This window comes from Archocentrus centrarchus, chromosome 7 (genome assembly GCF_007364275.1).
Source record: "Archocentrus centrarchus isolate MPI-CPG fArcCen1 chromosome 7, fArcCen1, whole genome shotgun sequence".
Taxonomy (NCBI): Eukaryota; Metazoa; Chordata; class Actinopteri; order Cichliformes; family Cichlidae; genus Archocentrus; species Archocentrus centrarchus.
Window position 1 is genome coordinate 3,458,804 of NC_044352.1, and position 16,368 is coordinate 3,475,171.

Consider the following 16,368-nt stretch of genomic DNA (forward strand, 5'->3'; position numbering starts at 1 on the left):
TTGTTTCACCCTGCTAGCTGTGATAGCCTGTTAGTGATAGAGTCCATTAAAATGATTGAACACAGAGTGAAGAGGTCCAGTGTAATGACTGGAAACTGTGGGGGAGGCCTAACAGACACTGATCAGCATCAGCTGCCTGTCAGGACGCCTGTTAATCAAAGCAGTCATGCCCCGTACTATTATCTACATGGATGAATTATTATAAAAAATTCACCCCGCTAAGTGTTGTTATTTGGGGGGGGGGGGGGGGGGGGGGGGCAGTCTATAAAGGACAAAAAAAATTGTTGGAGGCTGTAAATATGTGTTTTAATGCTGCAGAGTTGGATATTTTAATGTGGGAGTCTATGGGGACTGACTCGCTTTTGCAGCCAGCCTCATTTGGCACTTTGGATGTGCAGTGTTGGCTTTTTATGACAGCCAATTTTCATGTGTTATATCTGCATTAGTTTATTGTCCTGAAAACTGTACCCAGTGTTTTCTGAGCTCGCTTTCATCCGTCTGTCCATCGAGTTTCTCCTGCTTATCTGGGTCTTTGCCACAGGGGTAACAGTTTATGCAGAGATACCAGAAACTACTTCCATTACTCCTGGATGGACACCAACCTGTTCCAAACCAGCCGCTCAAACTGGTCTGTTTTCAGCTCTTCAAACAGGAGCTTTGTTTAGGACACAACAGGCAGCAGGTGTTTGTCTGCAGAGGCTGGTTTAATAAAGTGTCAGCACTCTGAATTCAGGGTAACGAGTGTTTTTCCTGCTATGCTCACATTAAACTGTCGGCAAAGAGGCCAAGAAGAGAAATATTAAATAAAGAACTGAAACATGAGTTCATTTCATCCCTTCTGCATGAATCTCAGGAGATGCTAATTTCTGGTTTCCCTTCAGCTGTTTTCACTTTCGTCCCCATCAGTCCCTCCATCCTACGTCTCAGTGTGTGTAAACACAGGTCAGAGGTCAGCTTTATTTGCCCTAAACCTCAGATCGGCTCTACCTCAGAGACGTTCCTCTGTAAAGACTGAAAACATGCGAGTTGTTCAGTGAAAGACTTCTGGGCTTGTTTGTCCGCGCTGCAATCACTCGCCTTCATTTGTTTGTGATGCAGCCTCGGAGGCCTCTGACTGCTCTCGGTTTCACGAGTGGCTTCTTATTGCTCTGCTCTCATCCGCCATCGTTTACCTCGCTGATGTTCTGGATGCTGTGCGATTAGCTGCTGTGTGTTTTCATTGCGCGTTTAGTCTGTCTGCAAAGCAAATTTCCCTCATGAACAATAAAAGCAAAATGACTGAATGAATCAGACAGGGGAGTTTGAGCGAGCTGCAGCGCTCCCGACTTCAGCGGCTCCCTGTGAAGTTGTTTCATTAGTTTCTATGGTAATTCAGCACGGCGCTGGAAAGCAATTCAGCTCAGAAGTAAAACACTTTAATTCATTCCCTTAATGACACAGGGAGCGTTTATACTGTCATCTGTGCCATAATGGGACATGGGGAGAAGAAACGAGAGCGAGAGAAAGGACAGAGAAGAGGACGAGCTGTGATCAGACAGGAAGCTAGAAAAGAAGGGAATAAAAAAGAAGAGACAACAGTAGAGTGGTGATAAATCTATCCATCCATCCATCCATCCATCCATCCATCCATCCATCCATCTTTTTTCACTTATCCAGGGTCAGGGTGGGGCTGGAGCGTAGCCCAGCTGCCATAGGGTAAGAGGCAGGTTACATCCTGGATAGGCTGCCAAACTATTGCAGGGCTAACAGAGACACAGACAACCATTCACACTCTCATTCACACCTACGGCCAATTTAAATCACCAGTTAAACTAACCCATGCATGTCTTTGGAGTGTAGGAAGAAGCCGGAGCACTCATAAAGTATTTTAATAGATTTTAAATGAACAGATGTTGCATCTATATGAATGAATACCTCCTGTTATGCTTCTTTCTGTGTGTTGTGCTTTCACTGCCTCCATATTTGAAGGGCATATATTCAGTAAATTCAATCCTAGATTTTAAGTTTGATTTAAAAATTTTAGATTTTTTTAATCTTGATCCTGTTTGTACAAAAATCTCATTGTATAGATCCTGTGATCTGCACAGCTGAAAGGAACATTTGGAGCTGATTAATTAGAGAGGAAGGTAACAGTATTATCTGTCAACAGCAACACAAGGTCCAAGAGATACAATATGTCATACAGCAGGCTTTTGTCTTCAGAGGTGAAACTTGTGGTTCTGTTCAGGAGGGTGTTCCAGTGATTCAGTTAAGGGGGAAATATGTAGAATACCTCCGAAGGAAGGAGTTACTGTTGTTGTTTCCGATCTTTCTTTCTCATTTCTACAGCACAGACCTTGGAACAACAAGTGTTTACTATCCTCAAACACTGCTACAGCATGGAAACCATCCAACAGCTAACACACACGATCTTCAGCTACATGATCTTGTTCTGCCTTCAGTCCTCTGTTGGTGGTAAAGTACATGAAGAATTTCAGTTCATTCTTTAAATTATATTTTTAATATGTGGACTCCACTAGAGTCACAGTTGACAGTCTCTTATTTATCTTATTCATGGCCTTGATGCAGCCCCTCACTTCATCCTCTGTCAAGAACAACATATTTTAGTTCCTCCTCCTTTAAAACAAAGCTGCTTTGAAGTTACAGTTCTTCTGATTGGTTACCACTTGCAAACAGAAGGCAGGAACAGCAGGTGGGTGGGGCTCCTGTGCTCCTGGGGCTGTGTGTCTGAGATTACCATAATAAGGATCTGTGACATCATCTGATGCTAAAGGCAGTCTGAAATTTAGCTTTGACTCGCAGGGATCACTTGTACACTGATCAATGAACTTTGGCCACATTCACAATTAAAAGAGCAAGAATGAAAGGTTACATGTGAGGAAATCCCAGAATTCAAGATATGTCTCATATCCTGGTGACTTAAGTAAACATAATCATCATTAAATAAAATAAAGAAGAAAAGAAGAAAGCCCTCTAAACATAAGCAGTGCAGAAATATCAGCCTAATGAGGTTTCAGTGCCACAATTGTTCAAAAGACAAAAAATAAAATGATGCAGCAGCGACCCCTCGTGGCCTGTGTCTAAATTACACGTTCCTCAGGTATTTGGCCACCTTTTTTACATTGACTTTGAAACATATTCAAACTTCACTTGCTGCACTTAATAGTAAACAGAGGTCCATCTGTGTCCAAGCTACAAAAAAGTCTGCTGTCTGTCTCACAAACGTGTCCAAACACTGAATCACTGAGATAACTCACAGATCCTGTTGTTCATGACCGTAATTATCCAAGGTTTAAAAAGTTTAACTAAAATAACTTTGATTTTATTAGATTTTGATTCTCATTTAAATTTTGTTAAATCTGGATCAGATCATTTTCACTAAGTTTCACCACATTTGAGCACGAAAAGATGTTTTCAACAACTGAACAAATAAAATACCGTCAGCTGCCAGCGCTCCCCCTCAGACTGCTGACAGGAAAATCTTTAGGTGGCACAAATCCCCTGGAAGTACAAGTTCTCTAACACATAATTACAGTCTGTAGATCTTAATGGGTGCAAATCAGCTTCAGTGACTTTATTTACCATATTGATTCAAAAGCAAATGGCTCAGTAAGAACCAGGAGAAAGAAATGCTGAAATCATAATAAATATAAACCACTGAGAATACATCGCTCTCTGTGAATGGCTTTATTATGGGAAGAACTAAGCTGTCTGAGATGTTTAGCAGATTAATCTATGGTATGAATCTGGTTCTCAAGTTATCACATTCACAAAATGTTCAGAAAACTTGACCTCTGACCTTGACCCAATTATGTCAACAGCTTAATCAGGTGATCTAGATCATAGATCTTTTGTGCAAATTCAGTATGTATAGAATATATTGATCATGTCCTGGAGACATGATCAATATATCCTGGAGGGCTTTAAGACCTTCACAAATGGGAAAACATTAGTTTCAGGCTCTTTAAGAGCAGACTGGTTATTGTTACACATCGGGGGGGGGCAAAAAGTCTGAGCGAAAGAAAACAAAGGAATTTTTAAAAAATAGGAGGAGATATCAAACAAAGGATGTCAACTAATCTATGCAAAAAACTAAAATATACAAAAAAGGAAAGAAATGCTTATCAAACCAAAACATCACTCAGATACTGCCAAAGACCTGCTGGGCCACAGCAGCTATACAGACACACACAGTGCAAGGGAAACTATGGCGACAGAGAATAAAAGGAAATGCTGATGATAAAAACACACGAGGTAATCAGGGGAATGGGACACACCAGGGAAACAGCTGAACAGAATCACATTAACAAGACAGAGGAAGCAAAACTAAATACAGAGCAGGAGTTACAGCAGACTGTCAAAGTAAAACAGGAAATGACTAAACATGAAGACCAGGACCAAGAACTAAGATACTTGAACTTGACACAAAAACCAGACAGAAACATCAGAGAGTCAGAGGGACCACATGGAGACAGGAACTAAATACAAAAATCACAACACAGAATAAAACAGAAAACACCGGGTCCTAGACCCAGGACCATGAAAAAAAGGCTATAAAAAAGCACTAAAATAATGAAACATTCATACAGAAAAGAAGACAACAGAGACTGAGTTCATTCCTGGATAAAACAAAATATATAATCTATAAACTGTTACTGAAGATTTAAACATTTGCACCAACATTTACAAACATCCTGCAATTTCTGTGGTCTTTAAGCAGAAGCATCAAACTCTCACTGAGGCTCAAACTGCCTTTTTACAGCGATGCCACAAGATGGCAGCACAGAGTTATTAACATGATTTAAGAGCAGCTCCAGACAGGAAAACGGGAAACATCAGTTTTGTTTCTCCTTTCTTTATTTCTCCTTATTTGAAATGTTTGGATAATATTTGTCAAAATCTGTCCCCTAAAGAAACACAAAGCAGAACTATACAAACATAAAGTTACAAAATCATCTGCTGACACAATGAGAGAACTATAAAAATACACACATGTAATTCAACTGAAGGATCACGAACTGACACCATCCTGCTACAGTCCACTAGATAAAAAGAGGCAGATACATGAATATATGAGCTACATGCAGCATGAATACCAGAAAATCAGGTTCCTACAGGCAATACAGGACATTGAATATTAAATATTATTTTCAGGATTCATGTGCTTATATTTATCAAAGGTAATGTTTTAGGCTGAAACCAATTATAAGTATTAGAAATATCTTGTTTTTGCCTAAACAGGACTTTTAATGTAGTCCTGATTAGAATATTGTTGAGGAAATTATTACAGAAGACACAAAGACAGAGGATCACGCCTGAGATTCACAAGAGTATGAAAGTTAAATTTCTCATTATCGAGAGAACAAATTACAACCAGAGGATCTTCAGCGCAAATGTTCAAAATACATCATTTACACAGAGCTTATGATACAAAGTAGAGGTTAACCTTGAAGGTGAACTGTGAATGTCATAATAAACTCATAGTTCATTAGTAGCAGAAAACCCTGTTCTTGCATCCGTGTGAATGATTCCGTGTCACTCCCTGTGCACACAGTTCATATCCTGGAGGGTGAGGTTACTTCAGTTCAAACAGTTAAAGTCAACATATACAAACTATAAATCATCACTTTGATCTATAATTTCCATCCTGTTTTTACTTTATATACAGTACCTGTAGCGATTCGATACATAAAGTAGGTTTTGCACCGTGACGCGTCTCCAATAAGCTACGACAAGTTCCATTAGCGTTTTGTGTATATATTTTAAAACGTTAACAAATACATTGTTGTGAATAACGTTCAAAATGACAGTGGTTAGGAATGACAGTCAACAGAAAGTTGGCCAAAAAAACCCCTCACCCAACCGCCTGTCGGCTACGCCCGTATCAGGTAAATAACGTAAGACCACACCCCTTGCCTATCACCTGAGGTGTAGAAAAAATCTGAACACCTGTGCCACCATAACATAAAAACATTCACTTTGGCTCCTACAATACCGGCTCCTGATTATTATTCTTCAAATAATAATTACAAAGCAATGAAGTTTTAAAAACTTCTGCAGGTTTATAAAGCATTTCAATTATCCTTTAGTGTCACATTCACCAATACCACAAACCATAACACCATAGTGAATCTGTGATGTTAATAGTCCGTATGCAAAAGCAAGTCACTAGATGACAAGTAAGTTAGTCCACTTAATCAAATGTTCTCTGCATCCTTTAAAAGGCAAACTTTATTTATGGTTCTATTCAGGAATCCAGATTTTGTCTTGATCCGAAGATGACGAACAAATCCCCTTTTGTCCTGAATAGCCTCTTCAATGTTTCCAGTTATCCAGGAGTTCTGTGGTGCTGATTCATCAATGATGATCACAAGGTCTCCTGGCATGAAGTTCCGTCTTGGGTTGTACCATTTCTGCCTTTGTTGCAGTTGTGGAAGATATTCCTTGATCCATCTTTTCCAAAAAAGATCCTGAGTATCTAAATTCTTTCCCTTCAGCTACTCGTTTGCATTTTCAGTGGAATAACTGTCAGTGCAGTTTGGTGTGTCGGTTCTGGAGGAACTTTTGGATCAGTTTGTCACATTTGTCTTAAGTGAGGGGATAGTTTTCCCTTCAGGGCGGGGTGGAGGAGAACAGTTTATATTACAGTTCTATTTTCTATTCAGTTGTATCTCTTTTTCTCTATAATCTATTTATGCTGCATGTTGCCCCATATGCTGCTGTAACACCTGAATTTCTCCTCTGGGGATCAATAAAGGAATATCTTTCCCAGCCTTTTAAAATATTTGATGTTATTAGGATCCCCAGCGAATGTTCATTTTTCCCATGCTGGTGAGGTTTTTATCTTCAACTTTAGTATATAATTTCCCCCCCCCATTTCCTTACTTGTTTTTATGAAGTACAAACTCCATCCATAGAAACTGGCCCTGTGGATGAGTACCACTGATGCTGACACTGTAAGGTTATCCCTCTCCTTATGATTCAGACACCTTGTGTTTCACACCTGTGTTGTCACCCCTCCACATCCACAGCAGGTCCCAGCCTCTTTTTACAGAGGTCTGTGTTTGCAGGAGTCCCAGACTCCCCTGTGCAGTTTCAGGTCCTGCTGGGTGGCAGACGAGCTGTTGGGATCCAGCTCAAAGGACCAAGTTGTTTGAGAAATTACTACAAAAGACACAGAATCATGTCTGATATTCAAAAGAATAGGAAATTTTCATTTCTTGCTAGCAAGGCAACAAATTACACACAGAGGGTTACAAAGTAAAGGTTAACATTGTAGCTGACAGCCTTAAATTCTCTGAACTTTTGTATCTTATAATAAACTGATGGACCCACATCATGAGTAGCAGAACAGCCCATGTTTGCTTCTGTGTGACTGATCCGTTCCTCCCTCTGATTCTGTACCACTTCTTTTGCACACAGTGAGGTTTCTTCAGTTCAAGCAGTTAGAGTCAACATATACACAGTATAAAATCATCCATTTTTTCTACAGTTCTCCAAACTGCAGTTTATCCATTTTAGTGTAACTGTACAGGACTGGAACGTTGAAGTCATTTTAGACAAAAAGTCTTACATTTAAAATATTATAATAAACATGCTGAGTTTTTTTATGAATAGGTTTGAATCTTTCAAAGCAATTTAACTGTGAAAGATGGTAACAGTCATTCACTTTACTGATGATCCAGCTGACTCATCAGATCAGAAACAAAAAATAGATCATAACTGTGGCCTCAGCTGTGTTGCATACTGTAAGTCTGGCTCCTGTTTAGGGCCCTGCAGCAGTTTTTTTCGTTGTTCTTTAGAAAGTTTGGGTTCTCTCCTTTTTTCAACCATTTCTGAAGCAACATCAAGGCACTCCATCCACTTATTTTCTTCTCCACTTCTGCCTTGATTTCTATTTCCATTTCCACCTCCACCTCCATTCACATTTTCTTCTCCACCTCCACTTCCACTTCCACCTCCACCTCCATTTCCACTTCCACCTCCATTTCCACCTCCACCCCCACCTCCATTTCCACCTCCACCTTCATTCACATTTTCTTCTCCACCTCCACCTCCATTTCCACCTCCACCTCCACCTCCATTCACATTTTCTTCTCCACCTCCACCTCCACCTCCATTTCCACCTCCACTTCCACCTCCATTTCCATTTCCACTTCCACCTTCACCTCCATTCACATTTTCTTCTCCACCTCCACCTCCACCTCCATTTCCACTTCCACCTCCACCTCCACCTTCACCTCCATTCTCATTTCCATTTCCTTTTATTTTCTTAAAGATCATTTTGAACAATTCGTCTTTTGCTGCTTCTCTAAAAACCTTGTCGAGTACATTTTCCCCCTCTTCCAAGATCACTGTGTCATAGACTTGTCTTCTGCTACCACAAAACAATTTTTGGAGACATAGACAACATGGACAACATGCACAACATTCACAACGTTCACAACATCTCCTCCAGTCACACAGGGTCATCAGAGCTGCCAGAAGAATGATACCAAGGAGCAAACCGAATCCAATATTCTGAAAAAGAACCATCAACGTTCAGTATTTGATGAAAACACTGAATAAGATAGAACAGAGTTAAATGCTGTGAATAAAGAAAGAAATACTCACCTTGGATGTGTTTTTCAGGGTATTGATGGCGACGTATTCTCCAGCTGTGATGTTTTTGTCTTTGCAGGCTAACTGTGACTGATTTTTAGACTGATCGTACCAACAGCAAACATACAAGTCTCCATCGATGAGCACAGAGGCAAACCACAGCCCACCAACACCAACTGCTTTCAAAAGGCGAGTCCAGAAAACTCCACATAACTCTGTCCTGCAAAAGTTGCAACATTTGCAACAAATGCTCTCCTCTGTGCGCGCCCCTATGCTCTCCTCTGTGCGCGCCCCTGTGGGCTCCTCTGTGGGCTCCTCTGTGGGCTTTTTACATGCACATACACATGTATACTTGCAGATTCTCTCCAATGTCTTGTCTGTCCAAAGTATTAAAAAAAAAATAATAAGAAATGGCAGTGCCATGTACCAAAAGCAGTCTGAACCTACATCTGTGCAAGTGCACGCCATATCCCGATCGAGTAAAACATTGTAAGTAAAACTGCCAACAATGGTGACAAAAATGCTGAGTTCCCTAAAGGGAAAATTTGTGAGAAAGTTCTTCATCTTTGGCAGACAGTGTGCATCTGATGAGCGCTGCAGCTTGAAATGTGAACATGTATCAGCAAGAACACAAGTATTTATATTTCCATCTTAAAAAAAAAAGGAGGGGCGGGAACTTTTTGATTCATTTGTCAAAATCAAAAGTTTTTCATGATTTTTAAAATAATTTTACTGCATTCTCACAAGTTACTTTTCCAGAGTTAATATAGTCACAATGCAGTGTTTAAAATCTCACACAAGTGTGTGAGAACGTTTCATCAATAATGTCTCTAACAGCCCCTCATACTATTGCATTATGTGCCATAACTAAAATGGAGGTGCACAGTGTTTATATTAGCCCAACCCTCTAAAACAAATTAGCAAATTACAGTCAGCTCATTTCTAGACTAAAACTTGTTTTAAATTATGAGAATATGCTTGTTGTTGTGGTGCAGCCTCAGACTGTGCTGTGAAACCCTCAACAGTGCAATGATATTAGAGCTGCAGGAGCGTGTGGGTGGAGAAACTATCTGCTGTAGTCCTCTCCATTTAAAGAAAAAAAAACTATCGTGGCCCCCAGAGCAGGACTGAGAAATACGGACATAATATAATTGAGTTATGATTTTTTATACTGGTCCATGCAGCAGAAACATGTTGCTAAGACTGAAATTTGGGGCTCAGCTAAAGTATGTGAAGCTGTCTGAGCTTTCATGTGATTCCTTCAGTAGTGAAATCAGTGCAAACTTTTAATGCTTTGTTCTCTTAAAGACTCAATACATTGGATTTTGTTATATTTGTCGTCAAGTTTTAGTCTGTTGATTTTTGCTAACTGAGAAATTGTAGCTCCAATTTTTTTCCTTATTTAAACATCATCCCAGATGCATTATTATTTTACTGTTTTGTCTATGCTTACAGTTTTGATAAAGTTCAACATGCCAGAGGACAGACAGCCAGATGCACAATAACGATCTGCAACATTGGGAAATGTGGGAGAAACAATGGAGACTCTTTGTGTTGTTCAGGGCAAAAAATGATGCATGACCATTTCAGCTGCATCAGAAACATGCTTTACATAACTATAACAAATATATAAATAAAATTATTACAGGATGTTTTTGGTCCATCAACCAAATCATCAACGAAACTTAGGGCAGAAATACAAGAAGACCAATTCATTAAGTAGGCCATGACAGAGCTTTTCCTCACTGGGCAACTGACTGAAACAGCTACTGACAAGTTCAGACTCTGTTTTGTTCAGATAAGGTGCTCTCAAGATGAGTGTCTGCTAAACAAAATACCTAACAGACTTCCTACAGTGTTCCTAAATTGTTTCCATCTAGCAGCAGCATACTTTGGCCACTTCTAAGTGCTTATTAGTGTGATCACAGCTTTTAAAATGAACATGATCCAATGGATGTCAAAGCTGATGTGTGATAACTGCAGACAAACTAGAGATAAATTTTAGGGCATGGAGCCACTAAACATGCTATTATCTTATAAAAGAAGTATGCCTCATTTACATACCTTTAAGAAAATGAACTTGAATTTTGTGTTTATGGTCCAATCAGTGTTGATGCATTGAGCACAGAGGCTACATAATTAATGTGGGCAATTACAGCCACTGTAATTTCATGTTTTCACCCGCAGACTCTTACCTTTATTGCTCTTGTCCAACATATGGTAGCAAAAAATGATGCTATGTTCTGATAACAAGGGGCTTGCAGGTGGGTTGGAACTGGTTCCCCCTCCCTGACTTACAGAAAGAGGAGGTGCACACATTTCTGTTTACTTCATAATTTGGCATCAGCAACGTTTGAGACATTTCATTCAAGTGAGTCATGATTAGAGTGGAGTCCCAAGCCAAAGAATTGTTGGGTTTGAGTGCTGCTATGTTCAGAATGAGACACACAGCATGAGGTGACATGTTTTTCATGTATAGAAGATATAGGAGATACTTTGATTATAACAGCTTTGTGAGAGAATGGCACACAAAGACCCACCTCGTGATACGTTTCCTCACTCAGCATCAGGAACAATGTTGAAACATGTAGACAAGCTCATACTGGTGGGTTGAGCAGGCAATATAATCTGATTTCTACATGGCACATGATTATGATGGGCTAGTTGCAATGAATAAAACTCCAAGTACTGCTGATGGCAGGGAAACTAGTCTGTAGTCATACTAACACCTTTTTATGATCTGTTTTTCCTACTCTTATTTTCCACTGATCTAATAAACATGTCTGCATAATTCACTGACAACATATTTCAAATGTCCTGCTGTCCACAGACTTCCTGCAACAATTACAGAAAATAATCCTATGTTGGGTGTGAGGTGCAATTTCTCAGCTTTCAGAAATCAATGTTCTTTTTGTGCGTGTGCTTTGGTATTTTATTACAGGTGCAGAAACTGGTGACCCCACCCCCATTTAAAGATAAATTTAAAAAAAAATTGAAAAGAAAAAAATAAATAAATAATAACAACAAGAGGAGCATACAATACAGCTCCTCTTGGCACAGCAAAGCTGTTTAAAAAAAAAAAAAGAAAGAAAACAAATCTTTTGAATTTTTCCAATAAGACAAATGGTAGCATGATGCAAAGTACCCTTGATCAGCAGTGTTAAAGGGTGTAAAGGCAGGTAACCGGCGTGTTGTGTATATGCACTGTTTTGCGTTTTTTTATTGTTTAAAATAACCTTAAAATGATTCTTTTGTGTTTGCATTGTTTTATTTCACTTATATCACTTTTTTCTTTCTCTTTCCGCACTCAGCAATTTGTTTACTTCACCTTACATACAGCACACATACATACAGGCACACACACCCTTTATTGTCCATTCAACACTCCACCAGTTAGTTTAAACATGAGGTTCTCATGAGGAGACACATGTTCAAAACATCTGCACACACACACACATCTCCACAGTTCCCTCACACGTACTCAGCCTGCTACAACTCAAAACAAAGAGGTGTGGCTATATTGATTAACAAGAAGATAAACTTCAACATTAGCAATACTACAACACATCCAGCATAGATCTAATAGATCACATTAGTCTGCAATCGCAACTCTTTTACCATATCGTGATGATACGGTTTTAAACTGCTTGCAGTGTATGATTTCAGCCAACTGCCTTAGTCTGATTTGCTCTCTGCATGGAGTGTTTACTAGGATGAAACTAAAGCCACCTCAAAGGTAAATGTATGCTTATAAATATCACTTCTATAGAGAAGAACTCGGAGAGGCTGGACATCCTCACTGAAGTCACCTGCAGATGAGATGTGCCAGGTGAGGATGGTTAAACTTGTATCTCCCTGGCTTGGAACATGAACAGCGGGATTTTCCCTGATGGACAGGAGAGTTGCTTCACTGTGTCTTTGGGTTGGGGAACAAGCCCTGGCTGGGGACTCCACTGGACATCAATGCTCATGTGGGACATGATGGTGAGACTTTGAGGGTTATAATTGGGAGGAATGCTCTGCCTGATCTAAACCTGAATGGAGGTATTGTGTCTTGATATTGATACCATGTAGATGTATTGAAGAAATTCTCTATGACACAGTTCTGCTCAGAATATCGTTTATTACAGAAAGAAAAGGTGCCATAGCAAACACTCCGAGTTGTTTTTGGGAGAGACCGCTGTTACGGCCCCGGCTGAAATGTTATTCGTGTGTGTAACTGCCTGTGTATCTGTCTGCGTTCGAGTGTCCGCTTTCTGCAGGAGTTGGATGTTCTCAGCGGCCCCGCCTCCTTCGCTGGCGATTGGACGTCCTGGGGGTTTGGCACTCCGACTGGCGACTGGCTCCGGGTACCAGCTGACAGCTCAAAGGCTTGTTGCAGCCAGCAGCTGTGGTGGCGGCCGAGGTGAGCATATTGTGAGTCAGACCTTGCCTCATCCACCCATTTGCAGTGCAAAGTGTGTTTTTCCCGTGTGTTTCAGGTGTGAAGCAGAAAGGGTGAGCTGCCATTTTCTTTTGAAGATCTTTTCTCCTGTTTTGTGGTTAGGGAGTAAGGGGTAGTGAAACACTTGGTGGTTACTTAAAGAGATCTTACCTCAGGATTTTCCTGCCAAAACTTAATGTAAGGAAGTTTAACTGATTTGGGCCAGAAGGTTCGGCTTCAGGAAGAAGGTATGAAAAGAATGAGACTCAGACACAGGTTATGGTTTTGAAAAGTTGCCGGCTTGTGTATTTGTATTTAAAAGAGAAAAAAAAAATGTAATAAATTTTAAATAAAAGTTTCCCTTTGGTACCAATAACTTATCTCACAATCAATTGGCAATTTTAAAGCTCTCCCAGGTGCACCCTTCTAAATTCACAAATTAGGCTTTAGTTCAAAATAAAATCATTCCAATAACAAAACAAATTGATCTCACCAGCTGTATGCAACAGAACCTTATTTTGGAGGGGTGGTTCCAACCTGTCCATACCAGATCCACTTCCTGCCTGTGGGAGTGTGCTGAGTCCGTAGAAGTCCTTAAAGCGTCCAAAAGTCGAGGGGAATGTCAGTGTATGTGTGTGTGTGTGAAAGAGGACAGCAGGTGCAGAATGGTGTGGCAGCTGGGCTACTGCACTGTGCAGGGCAGCACGGGAAGAAGTTGTCTGGCTCGTTTGTGGGATTGGCTCGCCATCACAGATTGATCCAACTCACATCACAAATAAAACAAATCAAGGAAAAAAAATCTGACCTGTCAACGACAGCATCATAAAGTAAAATGAGTTTTCGATTAATCACAATTCACAATTTCTTAGCACTTAAAAGTACTTCCTGTAACATTAACCATGTTTACAGTTCAAAGGAATTAGTGAAAAACACAATAAGGGTATTGTATTGGTTTTAAATGCTTCTTCAGTCTCCTCTTAGCAGTTTAAATATTCACCATTTCAAATACATTCCTGATAAAACTAAACTTCAACGTAAACCATTTCTTTGATAAATTTTAGAAACACTTTACCCACACTGAACTCGTGAAAATTGCAAATAAACTATAAACAGAGAAAATAGTTTGCTTACCTATCTCAAAAGAGGACAGCGCAACAGCACAAAATGGCACCGCCTCTAATCTGAGTCTTTACAACCAAAAAGTACAAAGAGAACCGAGCTAGTTAATATCTGTGAACTTAAGACATCGATCCAGCAGCAAACACACATAAAATCATGCTCAGCATCAACAACGTTTGCTATTTATTTTATATCGCTCCTGTACCTTTAATTTGCAAATCTCTGTCTCCTTTGCTCAATTGGCGGGCTGAAGTTGCAGCCGAAAGAGAAACTGGGAGAGGCCTGCACCCGGAGGCGAAGGCGGTTGGCGAGAAAATGTGTCATTTGGCAGCAGCCCATTGGTTAAGAGCGATGTACACATTTTTTCAGAAGGGGTTAACCCTTTAATTACTGATCATGACACTAATTCACCATAAATAAAACAACTATTAACTGACAACTCTTTTCATGTTCTATGAGCGTAAAAGGTTTTTTCTTTTAAATAAAGCCATATTTAAATGTGTGTTACACCAGCGAATGTCATTTGTTTGGTTTTTTTTGGATAGGGTTTAGTTAGTTTCTTCCCCCCTGGGTTAGTTGGTTTGTTTGTTGTTTTGGCCTTTGCCCAGCCCGGAGCCTATTCAATTCAATTCAATTCAATTTTATTTACATAGCGCCAAATCACAACAAACAGCCGCCTCAAGGCGCTTTGTATTGTGGGTAAAGACCCTACAATATTTTTTTAGCACATTCAATAAACTGTTTAATCGTTATGTCTAAACCGCTTGTCATGTGTGGTGCTTTTGGGGCTGAGGCAAAGGGGCCGCCTGTCCAACTCTTGGCGTTGTGCTCTAGCCCCTAGACCGGGGAATAACATCAAATGGGGGCTCGTCCTTTTGTTTTGTTTTCTCTTTGTGCTGGTGTGTTGATGCTTTTTGCTTGGCGGGTTTTTCTTTTGGTGGGGGCGGTGGTTGGGTATTGGTTTTGGTTGTTGTTTGGTGTGATGCCATTTGAAAAAATCTCACTTGTTTGATAAATGGTGCTCTGCTTGTAAGGTTAAAGACTTTGCTCAGCTACGTGAATTGATTCTCCTGGAGGAGTCCAAAAAGTGTGTACCAGAAAACATAGTGTTGTATTTGAATGAGCAAAATGTGGAGTCTTTATCAAAAGCTGCTGTGCTCACAGATGAGTTTGTGTTGACGCACCGCGGCACTTTTTTTGTCTGCACATCACGAGCTTACACCGGCATCCAAACCTTTGAAGCAGGGGAAGACCTCTCCTAAACGATCACAGCCCAGCCCTGTACCCATGGCTAACCGCAAATGTTTCTATTGTCACGAAACTGGACATCTCGTAGCTAACTGTCCCTCGCTTCAGCGTAACAGCATGGGTTTTGTCCAGTCTGCCCCTGTAGCTCCACCGGCCCCAAACGGTTGTGAATCGGATGGAGGTGAGGTGGGGGATAGCTACCAGCTTTTCGTTATGAAAGGGATGGTTTCGTTGACGGGGAGGGCGTACGACCAGGTGCCTAGTAATACTGCGCGACACTGGAGCTGTGCAGTCCCTTATTCTGCAGTCAGTGTTGCCTTTTTCTGATGATTCGTTCTGTGGGGCTGATGTTTTGGTGTGGGGCTTGAAAATGAGTGTGTTGAGAGCCCCGTTGCATAATATTCAGTTATGCTGTTCTATTGTGTCGGGTCCGGTGTGTGCCCACGTCTGCCTGTGCCAGGGGTTGCATTAATACTCAGGAACGATTTGGCCGGAGAGAGAGTTTTTCCATCCACCGAGGTGATTGACAACCCCACTGATAACGTTAGCATGCCAGGCTGCACTGCTGCGGATCCATCCCCAGCGTTTCCTGCCTGTGTCATTATGCACATGCAAAGCCATAAATACGGTGGCGTTGACCTGTCTGACACTTTTCTAGGTTCATTATACGGCCCTGGGGAAAAGGGGCAGAGAAAGCAGTGCCGGAAATCTTGTCGCCTGCCGAGGCTGACTTCCCTTTTGATCTAAACAAGGCTGAGTTTGTGCACACGCAACAGACCAACCCCTCGTTGGCCAAGTGTCTGTCTGCCACGCTTTCCAGCGCCCAGGGTCTTTGTGTTTAACGGATTGAGGATGATGTGCTGATGCGTATGTGGCATCCTCCCTCGTCCGATGATTTAGGCTGGAATGTGTTTCGCCAAGTAGTGGTGCCTCAGAAGTTTAGACCCCAAATTCTTAGCCTCACTCATGACATGTTC

The 16,368-nt window shown here is 40.8% G+C and overlaps 1 long non-coding RNA gene across 1 annotated transcript; it reads right to left on the reverse strand.

Annotated features, from left to right (window-relative positions):
- Positions 1–12,797: 12,797 nt before the first annotated feature.
- On the reverse strand, positions 12,798–14,409 carry LOC115783785 (uncharacterized). The gene is made up of 3 exons (XR_004020237.1): positions 14,349–14,409; positions 14,156–14,211; positions 12,798–13,829 (listed from the first exon to the last, which is right to left on the reverse strand). It is a non-coding gene; the product is annotated as an uncharacterized LOC115783785 (long non-coding RNA).
- Positions 14,410–16,368: the final 1,959 nt, after the last annotated feature.